The 23,938-nt window shown below is 37.0% G+C and overlaps 1 protein-coding gene across 5 annotated transcripts in view; it reads right to left on the bottom strand.

The window, feature by feature from the left end:
- The window catches only part of LOC139686039 (Ig-like and fibronectin type-III domain-containing protein 1), an 862,041-nt gene that overhangs the window by 329,656 nt on the left and 508,447 nt on the right, over positions 1–23,938 (bottom strand). For 4 of the 5 annotated variants that reach the window (XM_071583133.1, XM_071583131.1, XM_071583134.1 and 1 more), the window contains one exon: positions 22,745–22,790. The gene's annotated coding sequence lies outside the window, so the exon portion shown is untranslated. Of the gene's footprint in view, positions 1–19,980; positions 20,037–22,744; positions 22,791–23,938 lie in introns of all 5 variants that reach the window. The other variant, XM_071583132.1, reaches the window with a different exon arrangement.

Here is a 23,938-nt window from a genome sequence, read left to right as displayed (position 1 = left end):
ATAAAATTAATTCCAGATCGTATCCCCCCATTTCAAGACAATGCCTCTGATGGCAGGAATTGATAAATATTTTTTGAGTTTCTCCGTACTTTCAACCACCAAAGGTGTGTAATAAGAGAGACGGTAGAGGAGGAGGTCCAGGCGATTCAAAAAAAGTGGAAAATATTTGAGCGTGCTCTCAACGTAAACCGGCGGTGAGAGGAACATACACGCACAAGAGAGCATAGATGGCTTTGGTAAGTGTGCGTGCTCATCTCTGCTCCATTAGCAAGCTTTGCTATTGGTATTAGTTGTCCAACAGCCATATGCCTAAATGAACCCTACCCTCTCCCAATTTCCAATCCATTGGTCACACTCAATGAGGCAAATTCATTCCGTTTTCTAAACTGATTTAAGGTAAATAACTGTTTGTCCTTGGTGGATTTCAAATGTAATATACGAGGGTCATCCGGAAAGTAGTACCCGTTCGTGAAATAAAGACACAAAAGTAAATATTAATAAACATAAAAAATTTTATTTGAAAGAGGATACTTTAAACTACTTCTCAACATAATCTCCAAGCAAATTAAGGCATTTGTCATAACGTGTGACAAGTTTCTGTATTCCTGCTGCATAGTCCTTCGCCGCCAGCTCATTGAGATACGCGAGGGACCCATCTTGCACAAATTTTTGCATAATGCAGATGGTGTTTAACAATTTCATGAACAATTGTTCGAGAAACATTGGGAAAATGCTCACAGATGTCATCAATTGTGACGCGCCGATCGTTCCTCACGAATTCGTCAACTGAGCTCACCAGTTGGTCTGTAATGACAGACGGTCTCCCCGAACGCTCATCGTCGTGTGTGTTCCCCCTCCCCATGTTGAAGTTGCGACACCACCGCCGAACAGACGACTCGTCCATTACATTGTCTCCATACACCTCCTTTAATTGGCGATGAATATCACATGGGCGAACGTTTCTTGCATTGAGGAATTTAATCACTGCCCTCACTTCACAACTGGCGGCGTTCTCAATTTTTTTAAACATTGTAAACAATCACAGAAACAACACAGGCAATGCTAGCGTCACGCAACTTGGCTCAGAGAAGGCAGACAAGCCACTGAAGCCATCTGACCTCGTCCAGCGGCTACTCGCGTCGTCAGCACTTCATGCGGCACGAACGGGTACTACTTTCCGGATGACTCTCGTATAAATTAAGATGACGAGACGTTTTCACAGTAAAATGCCCCAAATTTAGCTCCACCCTCGGATGCCCAATGTCAAAAAATTGGCACGAGACAAATTTGCATTGGGTTATTACCCTAAATTATCCTGGACTTTGACACAGTCGATTCAAGCCAGAAGTCTTATCAAAAAGGTTTTCAAACGTTTTTTACTATCGGGTTTCAGAAAGCACAAATATTTTGCAAGGAACAACTGCCTCTTTAAATATATTTCTTGTTTCTGAATGAATTTAAAACAAAAAAGTAGTCATTTTGCACTGATACAAGTATAAATAACACAATTTAACGTGTACACAGTTAGTAAACTTTAATATCTCTCAAGTTTAAATAAAATGGAATAAGCTGCTTACGCTTCTCAGCAAATAAAAAAAGACGCATGATCACATTCAAACATTGCTTCAACTCTATTTTACTCAAATTTGCAGATAATTAATGGCAATTCCGATCTGCTGTACAGTTTTCAAAACCTAGTAATGGCGATTTTTACATTCATAGGTATTCATAGGTTTTCCTGGTGGCGTGAACCTCTGATGTAACGTAATGTTCAACGCCTGGCAAATCTGTGGTAGGAAGCAAGATCTTCAGCGGATATTATTATCACTCTCGCTGCTGCTTTATCGCTTTTTTTTCAGATGTGCACACTTTGCACAAAATCCAAGAATTAATTCAGCAGGGATCTCATTTGCTATAAGAAGTGGGACTCTTGTTATATTTTTGAGCGATAGTACACGGAGTATTTCCTATCCATTCGGTTGGCCTAGTCAGCTCCATGCTTTTAGTCACATTTGTAGTCACGGGTATTTCACGCAATTTTTTAGTACTCCGTATTTCAACAGCAGGATGCAAAGTGCTTAAACCGCACAATCTAAAGCTGATTACCTTCTTAAACCGTATCAGTTTTTGACACTTTAGGATATTACTTCCATACTAAGCTTCTTTGGCACATTTTTTTTCCTTTTGACTCCTCTCGTCATGCTTTGTTCAGTGTACCTTTACATAGAAGTTGCCTTTGTTCAAGGCATCTTTGATAGTTCTTACTTTGATGTGAAACAACATCACGTGTGACATTCTCTCCCTTGCCCATGAACGGTTCCAGGAGCAACATTAAACATTATTTAATCCCTCATAGTCAGGTCTCAGATCATCTTTACCCATGTAAGGAAATTCTTATACTTTGGCTCCTTAAATTTTTGGATCCATTCTACATATACATCAATACTCTGCGAGCCACCAAAAAGGTGTGTGGCAGGGGTTGCAGCACCAGGAGGAAAGGGTAAGGGATGAGGAGGTTAGGGTTTTTCAAATGGATGGGGAAAGGTGGGGGGGAACCTGCAAAAAAAATATATAAATATTCTAGTATAATCATGCGCAGTCGCTAACTTGTAGGTTAATACTTATTATGTCGAGCCGACTCCTGGGGGATTTCGATTACAAGCATTCTGGTCTCTTATTGTTCTTGGAAAAAATGACCATTTAAACCTGTCAGTCTTGCAGTCAATCCCTCTAATCTTATATTCGTTCCATTAAAATGGATCCAAAAATAAAGTCCACATTTTCTAATGCTTAGATCACATACACTGCGTAAAAAGAAGCCGGAATCGAGAGGAGGGGATATGTTCATTAACGGCTAGGTATACCCCGGGTACAAAGCAGATTTTCGCATCATAGGAGCAAGCACAAAGGAGTGTCAAACCGGAACATTTTCAGAATATGTTCATGCTGTGAGCACGTGAGGCGCCAGAAAGTGGAGGAAGCACGGTTTACGAGGAGAAAGGCGTTGGTGATACATCCTTCCGTCGTCCTCCTTCCCACTCCGCACCTTTCATTCATTATTTATCCCTGCTTGGCCAATTTTAACGAATGAAGTGATTCTTTCTCTATAAAATGTTCGTGCCAAAACACAGGCGCGTCGGGCGGTCACGGTTAGTGTGATAGTTTGACGTTGAAAATGAAGGGAATCTGCGCGAGAATGTAAACCGAATTTGCCACAAAAATTAAGAGAATACACACAATTCACACTGCCGCTCGGTTATAGGGGGAAAATCATCAAACCTGCCAAAGCAATTTGAAATATTTAAATGTGCCAAAAATCGCACATCAGACGTTCTAATGTGAATACCCCAGTTAAATATAAAGTTGAAAAATGAAAAGTTAATCAGAGGGTGGAAAATATATATCCTTCATTAATTGGAAGTAGTTTACTTCAGCAATTATTTTGAAAATGTATTTCAACACCATCGTGTTTTGGTTCATGAGAACATTAAAATAAGTTTAAAGAGATTAAGAGTAGAAATGGCAGATATGCGGGAGATATTTTTTATTCCTGTGAGATATTTTTTCCCATGAATGATAAGAGATGAGATTAACTGTAAGGGAACGTCCTAGGAGAAAAAAGTATTTTTATTTTTTTTATGCTACTACAGGGCTATAATGGGTTCAGTATTATTTCACACTTTGACACCATACTTACTGCAACTGTAGTTATCATTATCTACTTTACTTGAAATATTCAATGTATTTTTTGCTATTAAATTTGAAAATACCTAATTTTTTTATAATGAAGCTCTGGTATTGAATAAATCTCTGTCACACCCAGGCGGTGACTCGCATGGTACCATATTTTAGGATGGATGTGTCAGAGAACCGATCAAATCGAGAAACTGGCGTATTTAGTGCTGAGTCCGAGCCTTCAACGGATCCTCAAAAACACTTATGGCGTGAGGGACTAGCGACAAAGGTGGAAGTGTATTGATCTGAGATATTAAATATCCTATACTGATCATCGATATTCAATAAATTTTGAGTTGTTGACAATACAACAACATTGCGGTAATTACTGGGTAATACGAGCAATAGTGTGTTTAAGGTTATTTCGAGGATCGTCTGCATATCGTGTGTCGTCCACGTCATCTCATAGGCTTTATAGCCATCTTGAATGAGCCTTCCTATCAAGTACTAAGCCATATCGACAACATCGTCCATAGCGACGAAATTGTGTAATAGGTAATCATTGATTTCTCGATTGTCAAAGAACGGTATGTACTAATTTTCTACTGGATTAGATTTATTGTACGACCGGGTTTTAATGTAATACATGATCTTCAGCTGAAGATGATGCAATGCATCGAAACCTGGTCGTGCAATAAATCTCTTCCCGTAAAAAATCAGCAACAACCGTTCTTCATTATGTTCGAATTCCACAACATCACGCCTGTAACTAATCAATTAGATTTCTCGATTCTTCAAAGTTATTCATATTGCTCAGGTCAATACGAAATATCGAATGGCACCAATATTAACTTGCCATTTCGGGGGCGTGCAATTTCGCACGCCCGTTTTGAGCGGTGCCCCATGGAGTAGGATGTGTGGGAGCTGCCTGGAGTGTGCCTGATGCGTGTGAAGCCCACGAGCGGAGCTCGGCTAGACACCCTTCTGCCTCCTTGGCCTTTCTTGCAGTCCCGGGCGAAGGTGATGTTTGCTCGGACGATATACCATGTTGTCGCTTCTAGTTTAATTAAACCAAGTGTGAATCCAGCCCGTGGAATTAACGCCGGATGCGAGGAAGAAGTTGTAAATGTCTAATGGCCATGCCTTTAGTTAAAACACCCTTCCGGTTAAATTAATTTTCATTAATTAGATTTCTTATCAAAAAGAAACTACTGCACCATAAAATGTAATGTTAACACAGCCGGAGGAAAATTTAGAGCATGAGGCACTCTCATATTAAAACGGATACAGCGTATCTCTGAAAGATAGCGACACATTTGATTGAAATATATTTTTAATCAGCATATGTTTGACGTAAACTGGGCGTGGATTTTAGATACTCAGTAAATGAAATCTGTTCTCAGAATTAATCGTAATCATTGGACTTTATTCATCATAAAATAAAATAAATACCTAAGGAAATAACCCTCTATGTAAATATATATATATATATATATATATATTTACCGAGGAATTAGTAAGCACTTAATGACTTGACATGATTATAGACAATTTATTAAATTACCTAGTTATCCATTTACTTCAACATAAAAAGGCGACGTATATTTCTACAGGAATAATATGAGGATATGTTGTATTCGGCTTTAATATTAGCACAATTACTGAAGTTAATTGTCCGTCAGTTTTTCATAATACATTCTTACTGGCATAAACCTCAGGTTAAATTGTCCACAAAAATATGGGCTTTACTTTCCGAACCAGCCTTACTCATTCTAAATTCTCGCGAATTTTTCAAATAACCGTGATTTAGCACCATTTTAAAATTAGATTTATGAAACAAGTAGTCATAGGGAATATATAGCATGACTAAAAATTATTCATTCACTTGAATATGCTCGCAATAACAACCGAAATCAAATACATTCACAATGGTTTAAGCGATTTTACCGTGATATCTAAAAATATCTTTGCCATTATAAATAATTAGTTCAATATGAAGTAAAATTTAACGAAACGTCACCAATTTACTTAACTACGAACGATATGATATTTCCTCCCTGAATTTTATTAGGAGGTACTTGACTTCCTCGTATTAGTTGCTATCCCAAATGAAGGTAAACCCAGACCTCAAGTTAATCTGAGGAAAAAAGACTCCATAGCTCTCGGGCACGATGCTTCCCAGCACCATAGTGGAAGCTAAAGCAAAACGATGCATAACGTTATGGTGAGTAGAGTGTAGAGCAGAATTTGCAACACTGTCTTACGTCAAGTCATAATGCCCGCAGAATTTAATTATTAATAGTTTGAACATGCCCGCAAAAAATCAACAACATTCAACTAAATGGTGTGTTACTTGTGAAGAGATTAGTTGAGCGGCGTCAACTGACAACTGGATGGGTGCGGATGCATGACGTCTTGGCATCTAAATACTGGCAAACGCAGCGTGAGGGGAAGTTACACTCTTAACAATGTGCTTGGCACAATGTAGCGAAAATTCCAAAAGATGTATTTTTGCAATAATAACACTGGTGTCCTCCAAAAGCCATTAATTTCCTTAGAAGGTTTTGCATTCACTAAAGAATGAACAAATTGCTTAAGAATATTTCTATGCTTGGGACGAGGGTACGAAAAGGGTATGACATTTACTTTCACGTACTTAGAAACATTTCAAATTTTAATGGGATAAGTTTTATTTATTTGACCAAGACTCATTCTTAATGAAGACTATCAGGTTATTTCACCATTTTTCGCAGAGAACAAACTTGATGCAACCAATGCCTTAGCCTAAGAATTATTAAAACCCTGTTAAGTACCTCTTTCCTATGTGAATGAAATCATTACGTAAATCTCAACAATAATAACAGTAAATGACATTGACAATTACTCCCTAAAATTGACATTACTATCCTATAATATTATTTTCCGAATCAATAATGGAATTTTGGATAGAAATTAGCATTCATAATAAAAATAACTCTTATTTAGTCACTAGAAAGACATATATTGATATGCATAAAAATATTTCCCTTACTTGTGCTACTTAATGCTGCTCCAAATAATATTTTACTTTTTTGCTTAGAAACGCTTGAAATAAATTTATTTTTTCTCCGAACAATATGTTTATTAATTGAGGAAATACTGCTTTTTTCTTGTGCCTCGCTCGATCGCTCCCCCGTAAACCGTCGATATCTATGCAACGTGCATATAATTTTGCATTTATTGCTTAAATTTTAAAATCCACTATTTAACAGGGAAAGAAAACCATTCAATGTCATATTATCATAGAATAATGATGAAAATATCATCTTTCATTATTAGGCCAGGAAGATTATTTAATTTACAAGTGAAATGTCCTAAATAAAAACAAATTATAGTTAATGCATTGACGATTGGGCACATAAAATACATGCAATTCTGAGTTTATAATGTGGAGAGTGTTATTAAGTATAAAATTTCCAGCGCACTCCGATTCATCCATCTTTGCTATACACACCAATTCAATCATTAAATGCTTTACTCACTTTCCATTATATGTTATTCCCGTTCCCGGACACTATCGTTATAAATCAGAGGTAAACCATTATAAATTTTATATTAAGACTTAATAATATCTCCTCTCTGTGATTCCTTGTAAAGAGTTAAATTCTATGAACATACGCATGCATATATTAATATAATATTTTCAAGCATAGGTTGATATTCTTATCCAAAATATTTTTTGGACACATTTCCAAACGCCGCATGTTACACTTTAATCGTTTTTTTCTTGAAAGGAACTAAATCTTGTCATACAGTGGGACAATAACATGAGGCAACTGGCCAAAAGTTTCATACAAAAAATATGTCGTTATAAAAAATAGAATTACATACAAATATGCAATATTATTTACCATTAAATCTAAAATAAAGCAAAAGAACTTTAACCTCAAATTAATTCATATGAGTCTTTTGCTCACTATCGCCAATCTTTGTCTCCATTACTCTTTCAAATAAAGATTTGCATGAAAACATCTTGTTCTTGCTTCAATATCTGCGGTAAAAACAAATTTATTAAGCTCTTTCAACAGTGAAGTGGTAGTGAATCAGAAGTTGACCTTAAACGATCGGGGCCTAATTTATCATTCGTATGACCCCGAATGGTTTCCTTTGACTCAATGTCAAACGAGACGCAAAGGATAAAAACTAAGTTATTTGAAGAATAAAAATAAAATACTCGGAAAAGAATCAAGAAGATGAAATAATTTTTTATGGCGCTCAAATAGATGGCGGCTTACCGTTAACATTTACTAGGATGAAGATGAACGGACGAATCTCCTTTTATACCAGGCACATTTGAAGAGCTAGGGGCGTTTTGTCAAGAAAAATATAGTCGTAAGTAAAATTTTTTATTGGCAATTTCAGTTTCTGACAAAAATACTTCACTTATCTACACAATCGCCATTCTTTTATAAGCGGCTTTGGTAAAGTTGCACAAGTTTTTAATACCTCAACAGTAGAAGCTTGCCGACTGGGAATGGAACCAATGGACAGCGCTATTCTTGAGATACTCGTCGTCTTAAAATTGTTGTCCACCAAGCCACTCTTTTAAGTGCAAAAAGTGGAGGAAATAGCCGTTAAATACAATGTAGGGACTATAGGGTGGGAGATGAAAAATGTCCAATCCCAAATCATAAATCTCCTCCTTTGGGTCGGTCGGTATGCATTTTCGGTAGCTATATTGCACGCAATACGTGTTTTATGAAATTTTACCTGACAATTGTGAATATTTTTCCAACAAGGGGAAATTTATCACCAGAGAATTAATGATCAATCCTCAATCAGATCGCGGATCTTGGTCCTCTTGTTGAACGATCCCTCGATCTAGACCTAGGGTGCCACCCCGCTCTTTATCAATTAAATTTGTGGGACCATTTTTGAAGTCCCCTACCATTGTTCAACCTTTCTTTACTCATTATTGTAAGTACAAATTTAGGCAAAACTTCCCAATGTGGCAACTGATGGTCCTTTTCCACACAAAAATACAATTATAGCACGTTTTTTACAACTAGTGGGGTCCACTATTTTGGCGGACATAGTTATCTGAATTCCCCGATAGGAATTAGACTCCTAAATTGAAAGAATAACTTCAGTAGGTTCGGAAAAAAACAATAAATGGTGATCCATGTGGACGAATTTGTTCGAACGCAACACTATTTAAGTATAAAAACTGGCTCTTACTTTTCGAAAATTAATCGTAATTTAGCACTAAAAGATTTGAAGACTTTAATTATAGGCCTATCGTTAATAATTCAGCGAATTGCCTATTTGCTATGCCTTCAGTGCATCAACTGATGATTCCGGTTAAGGTAATTGTCGTGGAATCTCCTCGGGAACAGCTCTTTTACGGAAATTATGGAAGTAAAGAGTCTGTTATTTTGTGTAAAAGAGGATATTATAATATTATTATTTTGATATAATGCGCGAATAAGCAACAGTGGTGATAAACGCACATGTATATTTCTACTTGTTTTTATCTAAGGAGAGAATTATCTTAGAAAATCCTTACTTGCCAAATAAATTACATTTGCTGCAATGGTGTCTCTCCTTCAATGTCAGCGCAAGGAAATGAAAAAGAGTATTTAGCTGTATTCCCTTTGGAAATATTTTGCTTGGTTGTGCTGCGTTATACATGACTGTTTCAATTGTGAAGACATGCAGTTACATTTCGTGGCGAGGGGGGGTGCGCGAGTAAAAACAGAGGCTGAACTAATAGATGCCAATGCTGGAACCCTCTCTTTTCAGACGCCACTCTATTTTGCAAGTGGGGTTACATCTGCTTCAGCTCACCTTTTTCAAGTTTAATTTAAACAGTTAACCTCGGGAGCCCCCTTGGCATAACGCAAAGCGTCCACGGTAAGTAATGCACCCTCACGTCCACCTCCCCCTAGTCCTCCGTCGAATCTCCGTTGAGTACACGAAGCTTCCTCATGCAAATCCTATCAGCGCGAGGTAATTGAAACGCACGGTGAGGCATCTTCAAATAGCGTGGGTACCGTGGCCACTATACTTGCAACACCCGATGAAAGCCGGAAGTAATAGGCCTCCATCTAATGGTCTTTTACCTACAAATATCTGGGGTGGCCCTCCGTAATTACTGGCGAGCTGTTTGATTGGTTATGGAGGATGGGTCCATGCGGCCGTGTAATCATGTTTCCTTACGCTCAGTGCCCACACCTATTGTGTACATATTAAGTGACATGCATGCTGCCTTTATCGGGTATACAAGCCACCTGCGGTAGTGCAAATTGTGTATGCGAGTACATTCTTCTGTTGCCATCTAGCACATGTTTTAACTCCAGCAGGAATCCGCATATTTCCTTGATTTTCATTGCGCCAATGGTATTATTTTTATTAAAAAATACGCACTGGCGTTGCACATGCCGAAATAAAAATTATTTCGAATTTACTTTCGGTATCTTCTTAGAAATAAAATCTTTTGGTACCCAACTTCCGTATGTACATATATGTATATATGTCCACCTCTTCCTTGAAAAAGGTGGCTTGGACTACCGAAAATTGGAAACCGAGTGAGTTTCTTTCCTTTTTTTGTGTGTTTCTGTGTATTCCTCTTTCCCCACTAGTGCTAACTTCATATACATGCGTGCCTATGTATAGACCTTTAAAAATGAATTGATTCTATTCCTTCTGTGAATTAAATTTATCATGTTCATCGTTAACTACATTGCAAACTCCCAAAAAAATGCATGCTACAAGGATAAAATCAGCGAATCATTTTTTCCCATGCAGGAGATATCATATTTTCTCCTACTTGTCCGCACGTATATATTGTACTTTGTTACGCGACAAGAAAAAGAATGCATCTTTGAAGAGTTAAAAATGCCATTGCCTACTGCTTCATCAATAGATTAATATAGCCAAACTCTTTGGAACGAGCAAAGAACAGGCATCAAATGTCTCGGCATTATATTGATCGCCTGTTTCGAAAAGACATTTTTAATTCAAACCTTTATGAAGTTTCCTTTTCAACCGATGCTTAGAAGAGTTTAAAAGATGTTATTAAAAATATTGATATCACGAATAATTTCATTTACAAATATAGAATGGATTTATTTAAACCAGTTCCCTTTATTTTATCATTCACAACTTCTCCTTTGATCTGAAAGTTTCCTTCAAGGATAAACAGATGTCCTTCAATCCAAATGCTAATTACATAAATCCATTTCTCCATTTTGCTTACCTACTTTCTGCAACTTTACCCCGGCTTCCTTATATTTCTACGCTCTTTACTTGACCTACGTATTTGCCTTTTTGACTTCCTCGCGGGGAAATTTTTCATAGTATTTACACTGAATCATTGCATTGATCATTTCAATATGAGTTTTCATTAATTATGAACTATATGGGCAATTACTGTGGACAGTAACAATAGAATTGACCTATCCCAATACACGTGTGTTCATGGACTTTCAGATTACACTGACGTAACAAGTATCCATTGTTTTTTCAACGCCTTGCCAATTTCAATAGGAACTTCTTCTTGGCAAAGCTGACAAGTGTGTGTGGCGTAACTAAGTGTTCTTTATATTTTTTAGCCCTTGCGAGGGACCTTGTGAATCAAACGGTAGTATTTGTTTCCCGGTAAACTGATTTCTTTCCGGCGTTTGACAGACGATACTTATGTTGAGAAGCCTTGATTATTTGTACATTCGTGAAAGGTCGACGACGCACTACAGAGACAAAACAAATCAAATTTTGCATCAGACTAACAATCAGGAATAAAATACTTTTGATGTGAAAGCTTTATCAAAGGGTTACTCGAAAAACTACTTTAAAACTGCTAGAGGTTCCATAAAATTTAGTAGATGGAACTAAATGCGAATTTGAAGAATTTTTTCTCTTTTTTTGGAATCTAACTTGAGCAATAACTGCACATTTTCTAATGAAATTTGTTAGAATGGAAAACGAGCAGTTGTTTAGAGACACATCGGATACCTTTGACCACTGCTTCTAAAACAATGACCCAAGAGTCGACCGTTTGAGGAGTTTAAATAAAAGTGGTAATAAAGGTATTGATTATTTCCCATGACAGAGGACAAAAAACTCAACAAACAATTGCTTTCCGGCCATGCTTCAATTTCCACATTAGGAGACTTTTTGGGGCATGCAGCTATTTAGAATGAGTTCACATCACCACGGAGTCAAAATGAGCAACACATAATGCGCAAATTGGAGGGAAAAGACAATAAAAACCTTGAATCAATCTGAAATTAAAACCACACAAAGTAAATACGCTAACATTTAACGAGTTTCCAGAATATTGGTGATTCCATTGGAATTCGCATCACTTATTGACACACGGGAAAGTTACAGCCTGAGATATATTGCAGAATAATAATGACAAGCGCCAATTGCTTCGTTTGGGTATTTTACGTTTATCATGTACTTCTAGTGGCTCACCACCTATTTTACATTATTCCACTGATAAAACATCGCATGTGAGAGAAACAGCAAAACCCCTAAAAAAGAGTCAGAAAAATAATAAAAAATGTTTCATATGAGTGCATCTGCACAGGTTTTGTTTAAACTACTACCATACATCGCAAACTTATAACGTATATCAATTGTTAACCCGAATTCCGGTCTAAATAGAGGAGCGGTCCACAGGGTTCAATCCCTGGGTCATCACATTCTTCATTGGCAGTATGTAGCGGAAGATTTTTGTTAAAAATTATTGCTCCTAAATAATACTGCCGGAAATCGAAAGAAGTTTCTTAACTATGAAATTAGAATAATAGCCCACGAGTAATGTCACCACCGATAGCATTCCATTTCTACCGCTCTTCTAGTAAGATCCCGACTCTCCCAGCAACCAAACTTCTCCGGGCCGAATCTTTCTCCAGTGATCGATTTCAATGAAATATTAGAACATAAACAGGGTTACATTCCAAACTGCCCCACTTACGGGATAAAGTGGGTAGTAGGTAGAGAAATGGATATTATGGAACCCAGGCGTAGAGGGATACCAGTGCCCGCACACCCCTGCTCTCAATTCCGTTAACAAACCTCCCTCCATCACGGTTGAGCGCGTGGGCGTGCTGGCTCGGCTTCACCAATCACCTCGATGAAAGCGAGCTCGGGAGGGAGGCGGCCGCCATGAGAGGCTTTAAAAGGACTTTTTATGGCAAGCCTTATGGCCCGCGCAATGCGAACGTATAGGCAGAGTGGAAGGCAAGAGTCATCTATTGAATTAGCCACGAGACCTATTCGGCCAAAGAAGTGACCGAAGGTACGACGTTCGGCCCCTAAAATCTCTAAGAGTTCTTGCAGCATCAAGGGACAACATGGTTTGTATAAAAAGTATTGGGGAAAGTTTCGGAAAAATAGATTTCACATATTGCTAAATTACCTCAAAATTCTTCAAAGTATATCTTGTGAACGTCAACATACTTTAACCAGAGGTTTTTCTACGACTCGAAGGCCCCCTGGTAGGAGGGTCCTAAAGGGTACGCGTGCAAGCTTCTTTGACGGCACTTAGGATCCCAAAGTGGTGTCGTTTGAAGGAGGATTTCACTTTTGGGAATAGGAAATAGTCTGCTGATGACAAGTCGTGACTGTTAGGGGGTTGGAGAATCGTAACGATGCCGTTATAGAAGGTCATCGCAAGCAGACACTCGACTCTGCTCTTGGTCGTCCGTCAAGATCTTCAGGACTAATTTAGCGCAACCTTCCACATCGTCAAGTTTTCAGTGACAATAATGTGCGCTGTCGTCTAACCAATGCCAATATGATCTACAACCATGCGAAAACTTAGTAAAAGGTCTGAATTCAGCACTTCACGCATTCGTCAGGAAAACATGTTATCGCTAATTTTTATACAAACCTTGTGTCAGCCTACTTCGGCCGGTATGTTACCGGTATTTGCTTCGCGAGCTGCATTCATAAGAAGAGGAAGCAAGTGGTGGTCCATTACAGAGGAGGGGGGAATGTCATCAGTTGCCACTGCTTGGCGAGGACCAACACATGTTCGTTTTATTTTAGCTACTTGCAAACATGATCTCATACTTTCCTTCCGAGATTCATTTTATTGAAAAAATGTTTTCTCCAAAAAATTCCAATCCTGTATTCTGGAAGCATGACTCTTGATGATAAATTTAGCTCATTTACAGTGAGTAGGGTAGGAAATAGTTAAGTTTTCAAAAATTGCTTTCGATATTTACTCTACTTGAGGATAACGCATGGAAACTTACATGCTCGTTAGCTTAAAACTAAGAAGTATGTGGCATGATTTATCAGTTATTGAATCGAAATTTACCATCGAAACGAAAATTATGCACGGTTTCTATAAGCACCATTGCATTAAATATTAATTCGTAGAATATATATATATATATATATATATATATATATATATATATATATATATATATATATATATATATATATATATATATGCATTTCTATTAAACTTTGAATAACTCATTTATCAGGAAACAAGGTTTTATGGACGACTGTAGATTTACTAAGGATAATTTCGTCATTTTGAGGATGAAATTACTTCATGTACTTTTGAGCCTAACTAATTCCAGACCGTGTATGCATGTATTCAACCTCATGTGGTGTGTTTTGTCAATCCCATGCACAACAGGGGATAAGTATTTTCTACATATTTTGATTGCGCAAACATTTTGGACAGCAGTCATAACCGACCACTAAGAAATTAATATTTTTCCCGCATATAAATTATTGCCATGAAAGATTTACTTTTTGAAAACGTGACGGATAGTTTGAGCCAAAGATATTCAAATACCCGGAGCACTCTCCATATCGCCGAGATGGACTTTTCGATAAAGTTTGCGGATGGCTTTGACAACTGCAAAGATAAGAATGAAAAATCGAGCCGTCTTCCGAGAAACTGAAATCCCTCAGTAATCTTGGGCACAAGAGGATCGTTTATTTTCCATGTTGCCAGCGGGTGGTGTGGAATACGTAATACCCTCGCTTTAGAGGGGTGGTTGGAAAGCGATCCGGAGACGTTTCGTCAACCGCCAAACGGACAAAAAAGCGGTCGAAATGCTTTCGGCTTTGCAATTCTTTTGTTAATCGTGAAATTAAAATTCATTTTTCCCTCTCTTGTAAGGCACCAATCATTTCCGCAACACAACACTCGGCTGCGGTGATTTATGAAAATGAAAATGCTAAAATTTGCATACTCGGAATCATCTGTGGAAACAGGTTATCAATATGCATCGAATGGTGCTCGGTACCCTGCGTTTTCGGGAAAAGTTCACTGCTATTTGCTTTAAAATAAACATTAATTTTTTTATGGCTCTCAATAGTTTTGAGTAAAAAAGTAAGGAAAAGCACAAAATTAAATGGTTTGGTGGGAGGTAGTATTTTTACTTTTGTCATATCTAATACAAATTCTAGCGACTCTCACAACAATTAATCAGTTACAAAGAATGAGAATATCTTCTCCGGAACATGACCTAGCTAGAAAACATTAAAAAAGTTTTCGTGAGTGTACCATTACTGATACAAAGTTTGGGGTGAAGATTTTAAGTGAAATCTGCCAATTTCTTTCGAGAAAAACGGCCCTCATAAAGAGCATTCCAGCATCTTTGGTTTTTTATGAATCTCTAATGATGTTTCAGTATTTGAAGCCGTCTATAGGTTTTTGCGCAAAATATTACATCAACGGTTACAAACGAAAGATTGAATTCTTTGAGAACTCTTTCTTGTTTAATGGCGAGTGTTTCCACATCATTAAGGGCTTGGCAATGAGGTCTCTGGTATTCACTCTCTTGGCTTACATGCTAATGAGCGACAAACTAAAATCAATAATCTAGTTTTTAAAGAATTTTTTCACTTAATATCCGTAACAATACGACATCCACTGAATTAGGACCGACACACAAATACGTAGAAGTGTTTAGGTTTGTCAAACTTTCTTGATCAAAACATTGCAATACCATGTAAAAAAGTAGAAACATGTGTCTCAAACTCCTTAGTTTTGTATTTACATCATCAGTAAATGTTCCTCTCACCTTTTCCATGACAATAAAACCAATACTTAAGATTATTATATATTTTTTGGCTGTTTCCTGGCCGTTTAATGACTTCACAAAATATTGGAATTCGTCTCTTAGTACCCTGAATTTGATTCTGAACGATTCAAAATTTCTATTCCGATTCAAACATTCACTTTGAAATGATATCATTAATACCACTAAACAAATGTCAACAGATCATTGTTTCAACAAAAAAGGACTGGCTGGGAATATTTATGAAAAATAAATGAAACAATGAATGATTTTACACTGATTGCTGATATCAAGGCAAACACACTTCATTCATCTCTTCGTTATCTATTCAGGTGTCTTAATTTTTTAACTAATATTGCATTACTACAAAATAATTACAGTTAATTAATTTTCCCTTCTCCATTGAAAATCTTTACGTGATAGAAGTATTTACGTGTTTCTATAACCAATAGATGCATGATAAAAATAGTGACGTTAGTGTACATGTAAAAAGCTAGGAGGTACAAGAATCTCTAAGACTAAACATCACGGTCAGAGAAAAGTTTCAGATCAACTTGATCAATTCAAATATTTTCTCGGAAAAAAATCAGATGCATATGATATTATAGTACTATTTAAGTTCCACGTTACATTTTAAAAGAATGGCAAGATGAAGGAGTATAAAAACATTTAGAGTACAAAATTAAACTTCGTTAAAAAAAGGAGTTAACTGGGATAGATTTTTAAATACTGAGTGAGGATTGTGGCTGATAAAGTATAAAAAAGGGAATATCTCACCATAAGAACAAAGAAAGTAAACGGAAAAAAAGGAAAATTTCATAGAAAAAGAGGAAATGACTTGGAAGATTAATAAAAAGAGAACTTCAAAATAATAAAAACTAAAGGACAAAAAAAACAATAAATAAGAGGCGTAGAAATAATAGGGTACGGGAACTATGGTAAAAAGATCGATGCACGAATTTGGGCAATTTGCAAAACCCGGGCGAAATAGTTGCACGCAAATTAAGGGGAATTTCCCATCAGGAAATAAGAAAAGGTATGTCGTTTAGGAAATTGGAGTTTCAACGGATAAACAATTGGCCGAAGGAAAAGAGCTTCCAATAAGATGCCTAAAATATATGAAGGATTATATGAAGACTAAAAGCAAGGTAATTTGGATGTAAAAAGTTGTGTGTAGCTGTCGATAATAACAAAATGGACCAGAAATACTCGCCTTTGAGGTAGAAAAGGCATTAATGGAAATAAAATTGAAAAGGGCCGTGAGAACTTGATATCCCGGCAGAACTACTAAGAAATTAATAAAACGTAGAAGGATGATTTTTTATTGCGTGGTTAATGTATTACCTAGTGTCATCATTTCATTGATAAAAAGGACAGAAGATGGGCACGTACTCCTAGGTGAAGATAAGTTTGGATTTTAAAAGAACATTTGCACGCGTTATGCCATAGAAACAATGAAGTAATTACTAGATAAAGTATAACTAGGACAGTTTTTTTTTAAATTTAGTGATTTTAAATAGTGCTTTACACAGTTAACTGGGTACATATATAATAACGTTTTACAGAAGATTTGAGTAGACTAAAGATAGTGTAAACATAATCTGGAGCCTCCACGTTTCGAAGACTTAACATATGCGGATAGCTCATGGGAAGTTGGGAGGGGCAGTGCAAGGTTTACGAGTATTAGTAATTAGGCCAAATATATCCAGTTCTTTTGGAAAATTATATATACAAAGGAAATGGTATGATAAGCACGGGAAGGCTGAAGATAAGAGAGGAAGCAGGATGGGAAATCTTCAAATCAGTAAGTTTAGCGGATGTTCAAGCGTTGGTCAGCCGTTAAGGCAAAGGATTGCCTTCATGAGTGCCACGTAGAGCCAGCGTGATAGTTAATATGCTAATATTTAATAATAATAATACTAACGAATTGAGATTCTCAAGAAAAGTGAAAGATAAGGAAAATATCAAATTTTCGAAAATAAAATTACATCAAGTCTCACCTATCACCTAATTGGGAGGTGTTTTGGATTCGGTGGGCAGGGTAGAGAGAAAACAAAAAAAGGAACTCCCCTAGACAAGGAGGTGTTTACAAAAAGACGTGAGTTAATAACAGCGACATCAAATTAAGATAAGAATAAAGAACGGACTACCAAAAATTGTAAAATGGGGTGATTTTACGTGGTTCGGAAACTTGGTCGTTGAGGCAGTATTAAAAGCGTAGGTTTTAGCAGCTGTCAAGATATGAGGGTGTAGAAGAAAGGAAAATGTAAATAGTTATTAAGGAAAATAAACATGAATTTTTTGGCATACTAAGGTAAAAAGGAGCGTTTCAGTGAGAAATTGAAAGGCAGCAGGTCAATCGGGTGCATCAGACACTGTGAGGCAATTGAATGCTGAATGTGGTAATGAAAGGTAGAATGTTGGTTAAGCGAAGTAGAGGGAATAAATCAAAAGTGACTTTTAATGGATTCAAGCGAGGCACAGTTTTCTCAATTAAAAAATGAGTCATCACCATAAAGGTTTTGAGAAAATAGCTTGTCAGGTTATTTAGAGGCTAAGAGTTTGCAGTTACAGTATAACTAGTCATTAGACTGCTAATTCTAGACTGCTTGCTTCTCAGAAAAGTTCATTCTCTCAAATGTTGTCCTTTGAATACATTATTCGCAATTGGGATTTAGTAATTGAGGTTAATAAAAGAAAGAAAGGGAAAAATCATCAACTCTATAAAATAATTGAAATTTTTGTATGAATTAACTTCTTCGCTAAACACATTAGCAACAAGAAGGTCTTTAGATATGTCGGAATGGTCACTCAGTCACGATTTGCCTCCATCACAATTGCTTGACTATGGTAAAAAATAGAAAATACCGTGAGGTAGCCGTGAATTTGTCCACTTCACTTAGGCTTCTACCGAACGCAGAATGCCGTGGGGATTGCAAGATGGAGACTCTCACTTCCTCAATTTTCTTAGGTGATCTGATGGGCCGAGGGACTCACAGCTCTTCGTCTAGTCGCACTCGTGGTTTGTCTGAACTTAGTGACCCATCTAAAAATTGATTTTCGGTCCGGGACAAGGCCCAACGGGGCTCCATTGAAGAGATTTCGGAAGACCCCCTGGGGGTGGCAATCACAGAACATTCGTTCGACAAGTAGGCCTCGACAGAAAACGACTCCTCACTGTTCCAACGCATGATGAAGACAGAACGGGGTGGGCAAAAAACTTTAGAACCCCCGGCTGTTAAATGAGACCACTTTTAGTTAGCTACGACCTCTGCAGCCAGATTGGCGGGCACTTCAAAAAAGGAAGGAATGTGCTGCACCTTGTATGTAAATTAAGGTACATATAATGTCCCTCGATCATATTTGACCAGATTTATATTACTCTAAAAAATATGTAAATCTTTGATTGACTAAAAAATCGCACCCCCAACATGCTTAGTAATATCCTTCAAAATGAATTTTATTAAACCATTGGATAATATTTTTAGAAATATTGAATTGAGAGAATGCATAATTTGTGAGGCTATACGTATGAGAAGTAAGCTCAACGACTTGAAAATAAAAGCGACAGTTCAGATTTCCCATTACTTTCTCTTGGTGCCTCAACGAAAAGAATCCACTAAGACTTGAATATTTTACACGATTTTAAGACTGATAATTTTATAAGCTCAGAAGAAACGATATTAAAGTAAAACGTGAACGAAGCCTACGGCTGGTACTTCCTCGTACGTAGAACCCCGCGGACCGACGTCCCTTCCCTTATTAAGTCTTTTATACCACTCCGCCCCGAATCCTTTGTTCACGTCTAACAAGGCTATTAGCATTATTTATGAAATAGTCTCTGTTGAGGTGACTTAAGGTACGTAAGGATATCGATCAAAGAGGTTATTTGCCCACCAATGTCCTCCACTATGATCATAAGCTTCATAGACGGGATAAGCTTCATAGACAGCCGTGAACTGCCTCAGGTCATAGCAAAACCGTTAGAGTAGAAGGGACGGCATTGTTATTGTGAAGACTAACACGCCCGTAAGCGCTAATTTTTAGCATTTGGCTCTGCAAACACTTTTGCATGCTTCAAAAGCGTTGGTTCTAGAATTTTTGATGAGAAAATTTGTAAAAAATGGACATTTGAACCTACAACCAGGCAAGGAAACTAAAGAAATAAATCCTATGGGCCGATGGGAACAATTTTTCTCCTGAGGGTCGAAAATCTTTTGGAGACAAAAATATTATGACATAGCCGGATGAAAAACGTATATACCTGTGCTCAGGAATGGAAGTAGCACCGGAAGGAACACACAGTAGCAGGATATATACCTTGAAGGAAAATAATCTCGTAAACATTTAGAAGAAAATGAACCATATTATATGCACATTAAAAATAATAAAGAGCAGAGAATATTTAGCACCAAATAGCAAAAACTTTTGTCATCTTATCAAGGGCAGCGTAATTTCAATGAAAATCGATATTCTTTATTTCATTTGTGAACGTAAAAGAAATAAAAATATCATGGTAAAAAGCACTTTCAGATGGCGAGCATAAATGCTATGCTTATTTTCTCAAGAATAATTTGTTTTTGCCGTGTCAAAGAACACTCGAAACATAGAAAAATAAGAGAAAGACATAATAAGAGCAGATTAACACACTTTCATTTATGTGCGTTCTTAATTTATTATATCAAAATTGTACCATCCAAGGAAACATAAATGAATTAAGTTTAGGAGTATTGGATGACATATCTAGTATGAGAAAAATTAATTAATTTGATGAAGCAGAGATGATGAGCTATTTATTTATTTTTCTTTTTTCATTAGATTTACTTATTATGACTATACTTTAAAGGTCCTTGTCGCCACTTTATTCCAATAATATAGAGATACGTGTAACTTTTTCTTTTCTTTGTCTAGGCAACATTTCCAAAACCAATTTTTTGTCTTTCTTGGTCGAATATATATTAAAGACAGGAATGCCATGGCTCCAATCGTTGTTTCCTTCAACTGATCACACATTTTTTCTGTAAAAGAGCATTTATGAAGAAAGATGTAGATAATTTCGAGCCAATAAGGTGATATCAGCCAACAATATGGGGAGAGTTTAATGAAATTGTTCAGAAGAATCATTATTAAAGGAGGTTAAATAGTTATAAAACCAGATTATAATCCATAGATAAAGAGAAATCAAACGAGTGCCTACGTACCTTGCCAAATTGAAAGTTTCATGAAAACGTAAAAATGCGTGATAATTATTTGCAATTATGTAATATTTGTCATTTTAAAATGGGCGTGAAACACATACAAGGAAATGCAATTCATCAACATATTTTACCTTACATAGAAAAAGGACAGTTTTCTGGTGAAATAATTGCGAAATGAAAAGCTAGAAGCTAGATTTTTACGTATCGATATTGCTATCGCTGTGGTAGGAGAACTGCATAGTGATACTTCACAGGCGCACAAAGCTGTTGGGTTATGTCCTTGTTGGCACGCTGACTGGTTGTTGTAGCGGGTGTTCGGTATCCATTTGACTGTCCCTCGTATTAAAAACTAATTACGGGTGTAGATGCATTATTAATTTACAATTGTTAACAATATGTTTCTAAATACCTCTCGCGCCATTCCTTATGATACTGTTATTATTAAAACAGATAATTTGCTAACCGGCAAAATTAGCATTATTGTACGAAATATAGAGGGGAGATCGATTATCGCTAATCTGCTTTATTACGTATGCCAATGGCCAAACTCTGCTATGAATTTGGAATACTTTCCTCAACGGATACTTTTCCCATCGTGTGATTTCACTTCAGCAAACCTGAAATATGCTGTTGTACTTATTATAAATATATTCATTACCATGTACTTATTGGTATGTGCGGATCGAGATGGTGCGGTGGCTACCGTACTGGCTTCCCACCCAGAAGTCTCGGGTTCAAATCCCGTCGGTGTTGAATATCCCTACTTGAGGTGCTTTGTGGAGGGCACTTTGAGTGAGTACGCCGTCCGTCGGATGAGACGTTAAGCTGCGGACCCTGTCCATCCCCTATGGCGCAAATGACCTCATCTGTCGGTCGCCTCCCCTAAATACTACTTATTCGTATGTTAAAAGAATAAATTAAACCTAAAAGTTGAGAAGGTAATCAATTAAATAATTAATTACGGGAAGCGCTTCCACTTTTACGTGCTTTTTTTCATAATTTGAAATTTTAAAGACGAATAGCGTTCAAAATGTTTTCTTTGACCTTTACCTAATAAGAGCAATTTCACAAAAAATTGAGTGGATCAATTTCTGGCCCCAACGCATTTAGGGAAAATATCCCTTCAAAAGACAACCGAATATCACAATTTAACACAAAGTATGGGATCAAATTCCTTATTTAGTACTGTGATGTTTTTCATCTAAGGCACTAGTGATTCCGCTATCTATTGAATCAACTTTTTTTTTACCAAGGAGGGAATTTTCTTTTCGTCGTCAAATTTACAAAAATATTCTAAGCGTTATTTTAAACCTGCCACACCACCAATAGTAAAAAGTTGGGCCATTGTCTATGATTTAGCATAATCCAACTTATTCATTGATGGTGCGCCCCTAATAAAATATGAAGACTACTACCCGAAAAGTGAAATGCTGGGCCTGAAAGTAATGTAACCAACATTTAACCATTCAAGTAGCTGAAACCCTAAGCATAAAAGATAAGAATAGAATGCCTGGGTGGAATATAGACGCATTATTCTAACCAAGTGGATTAAAGCAAATACATCTAAATATTTCTACTGACCATTTATCCTAGACATCAAACATTCTGCCAATCTTGCGGAGATATACTACACTGGTAATTAAAAGAACAACTTACAGATTCTGGAAATTATGAAAAAAGATAAGAAAGATGTGCTTATGTCCAAGTGTAACCTTTATATAAAGAATTTTAATGATTAATTGCGGCTGGTGATTAAGTGTCATGAAAAATACGATGGTGTGTTAGGACGCATACCCAGGAGAAAATAGATACATAACGTGGTGTACTTACCAGTCTTCTTCAGGTCTATACTTTAAGTCCCCGACAATCACGTGACCTAAAATAAAACACAATTACATGAGAATCAATAATTCCAATGTGATAGTTTTAATTTCTTTTGAGGTTTCCATGGGCAATTCCTGCCATAAAAAACTTACATTGCCTGGCAACAAATGAATCATGGCCGTTAAAAATAAATTTAAAAGGTACATTTGGCTTAGAATAACTAAAATGTCGTTAATTCGCGGGACAGTATGATATGGGAATAAGATTAGCTTGTGTTGCAGAGCATCATTCGCTATAGTTACACCTGAATTTGATACAAAAGAAGCAAAGTTACCCAAATATTGGGAACAAATTTTCCTTGATGAACATTTTGTTATGAATTGGAGAGAAACCGTGATCATTTGAGATAATAAAAATGTGTAGGCAAAAATAAGTTTCCAGGAATTTCAGTTAAACCAAAAGTGGACCGGTTGAATGGGAATGGAAACGGTTTTTTCAAATGCTAGAAAAAAATGCATACTTTTCCATCCTTGGAATCACGCTCTTTTGCTATCTTTCCCTCTCTTTTTTGCCCTTTTCTCTGTCCTTTCACTCCATGCCCTTCGCATGTGCCTCATCAAGTTTCATCAACCTCTCCTGAGTTCCTCCATTTCTCTTGCCCCCACCTTGACACCCTCCTCCAAAGCCACGGCACTCCATTCATCTCCGAGAGCTCTCCTCCTAACCCTTCTTCCACTCCAAAACCCAAACTTTCTACTCCCTCCCTTTCTCTGATTCCCTGCAATACAGCAAGCTCTCATTTTTCTTTCCAACAAGCAATATTCCCCCACTCAACGCCGTTTTTTCACTATTCCGGAGACATTAAATTTCGCTTTCATTATTACCTTTCTCCCCCCGCCGATCCATCTTAGGGAAACTCCAGTCGTTAAAATAACCATCCCAACACCATCTCGTATACCTGAAGCCGGTAAAACTAACTTTAATGGACACGCTGCACTTAATTTCATTTGTGCTCCATCCCACTCCGAGTTCAGGAACCGTCTTCTTGGTCGGATTATCACTGTAGACTCAGCAGTTCACAGCAGTCTTTTGCGTTGATCAGTTGTAACTACTTCTGCCCTGTTGCGCAAATCCCTGTCCAGTGTAAGTCGAGGACATTATACATTAATCATGTTGTCATACAAAGAAATCATTATTAAA

The sequence above is a fragment of the Hetaerina americana genome, unplaced genomic scaffold, assembly GCF_022747635.1.
Source record: "Hetaerina americana unplaced genomic scaffold, ioHetAmer1.1.p SCAF_13, whole genome shotgun sequence".
Lineage (NCBI taxonomy): Eukaryota > Metazoa > Arthropoda > Insecta > Odonata > Calopterygidae > Hetaerina > Hetaerina americana.
The sequence above is the reverse complement of the archived record's forward strand: the minus strand, read 5'-3'. Positions and strand labels throughout refer to the sequence as shown.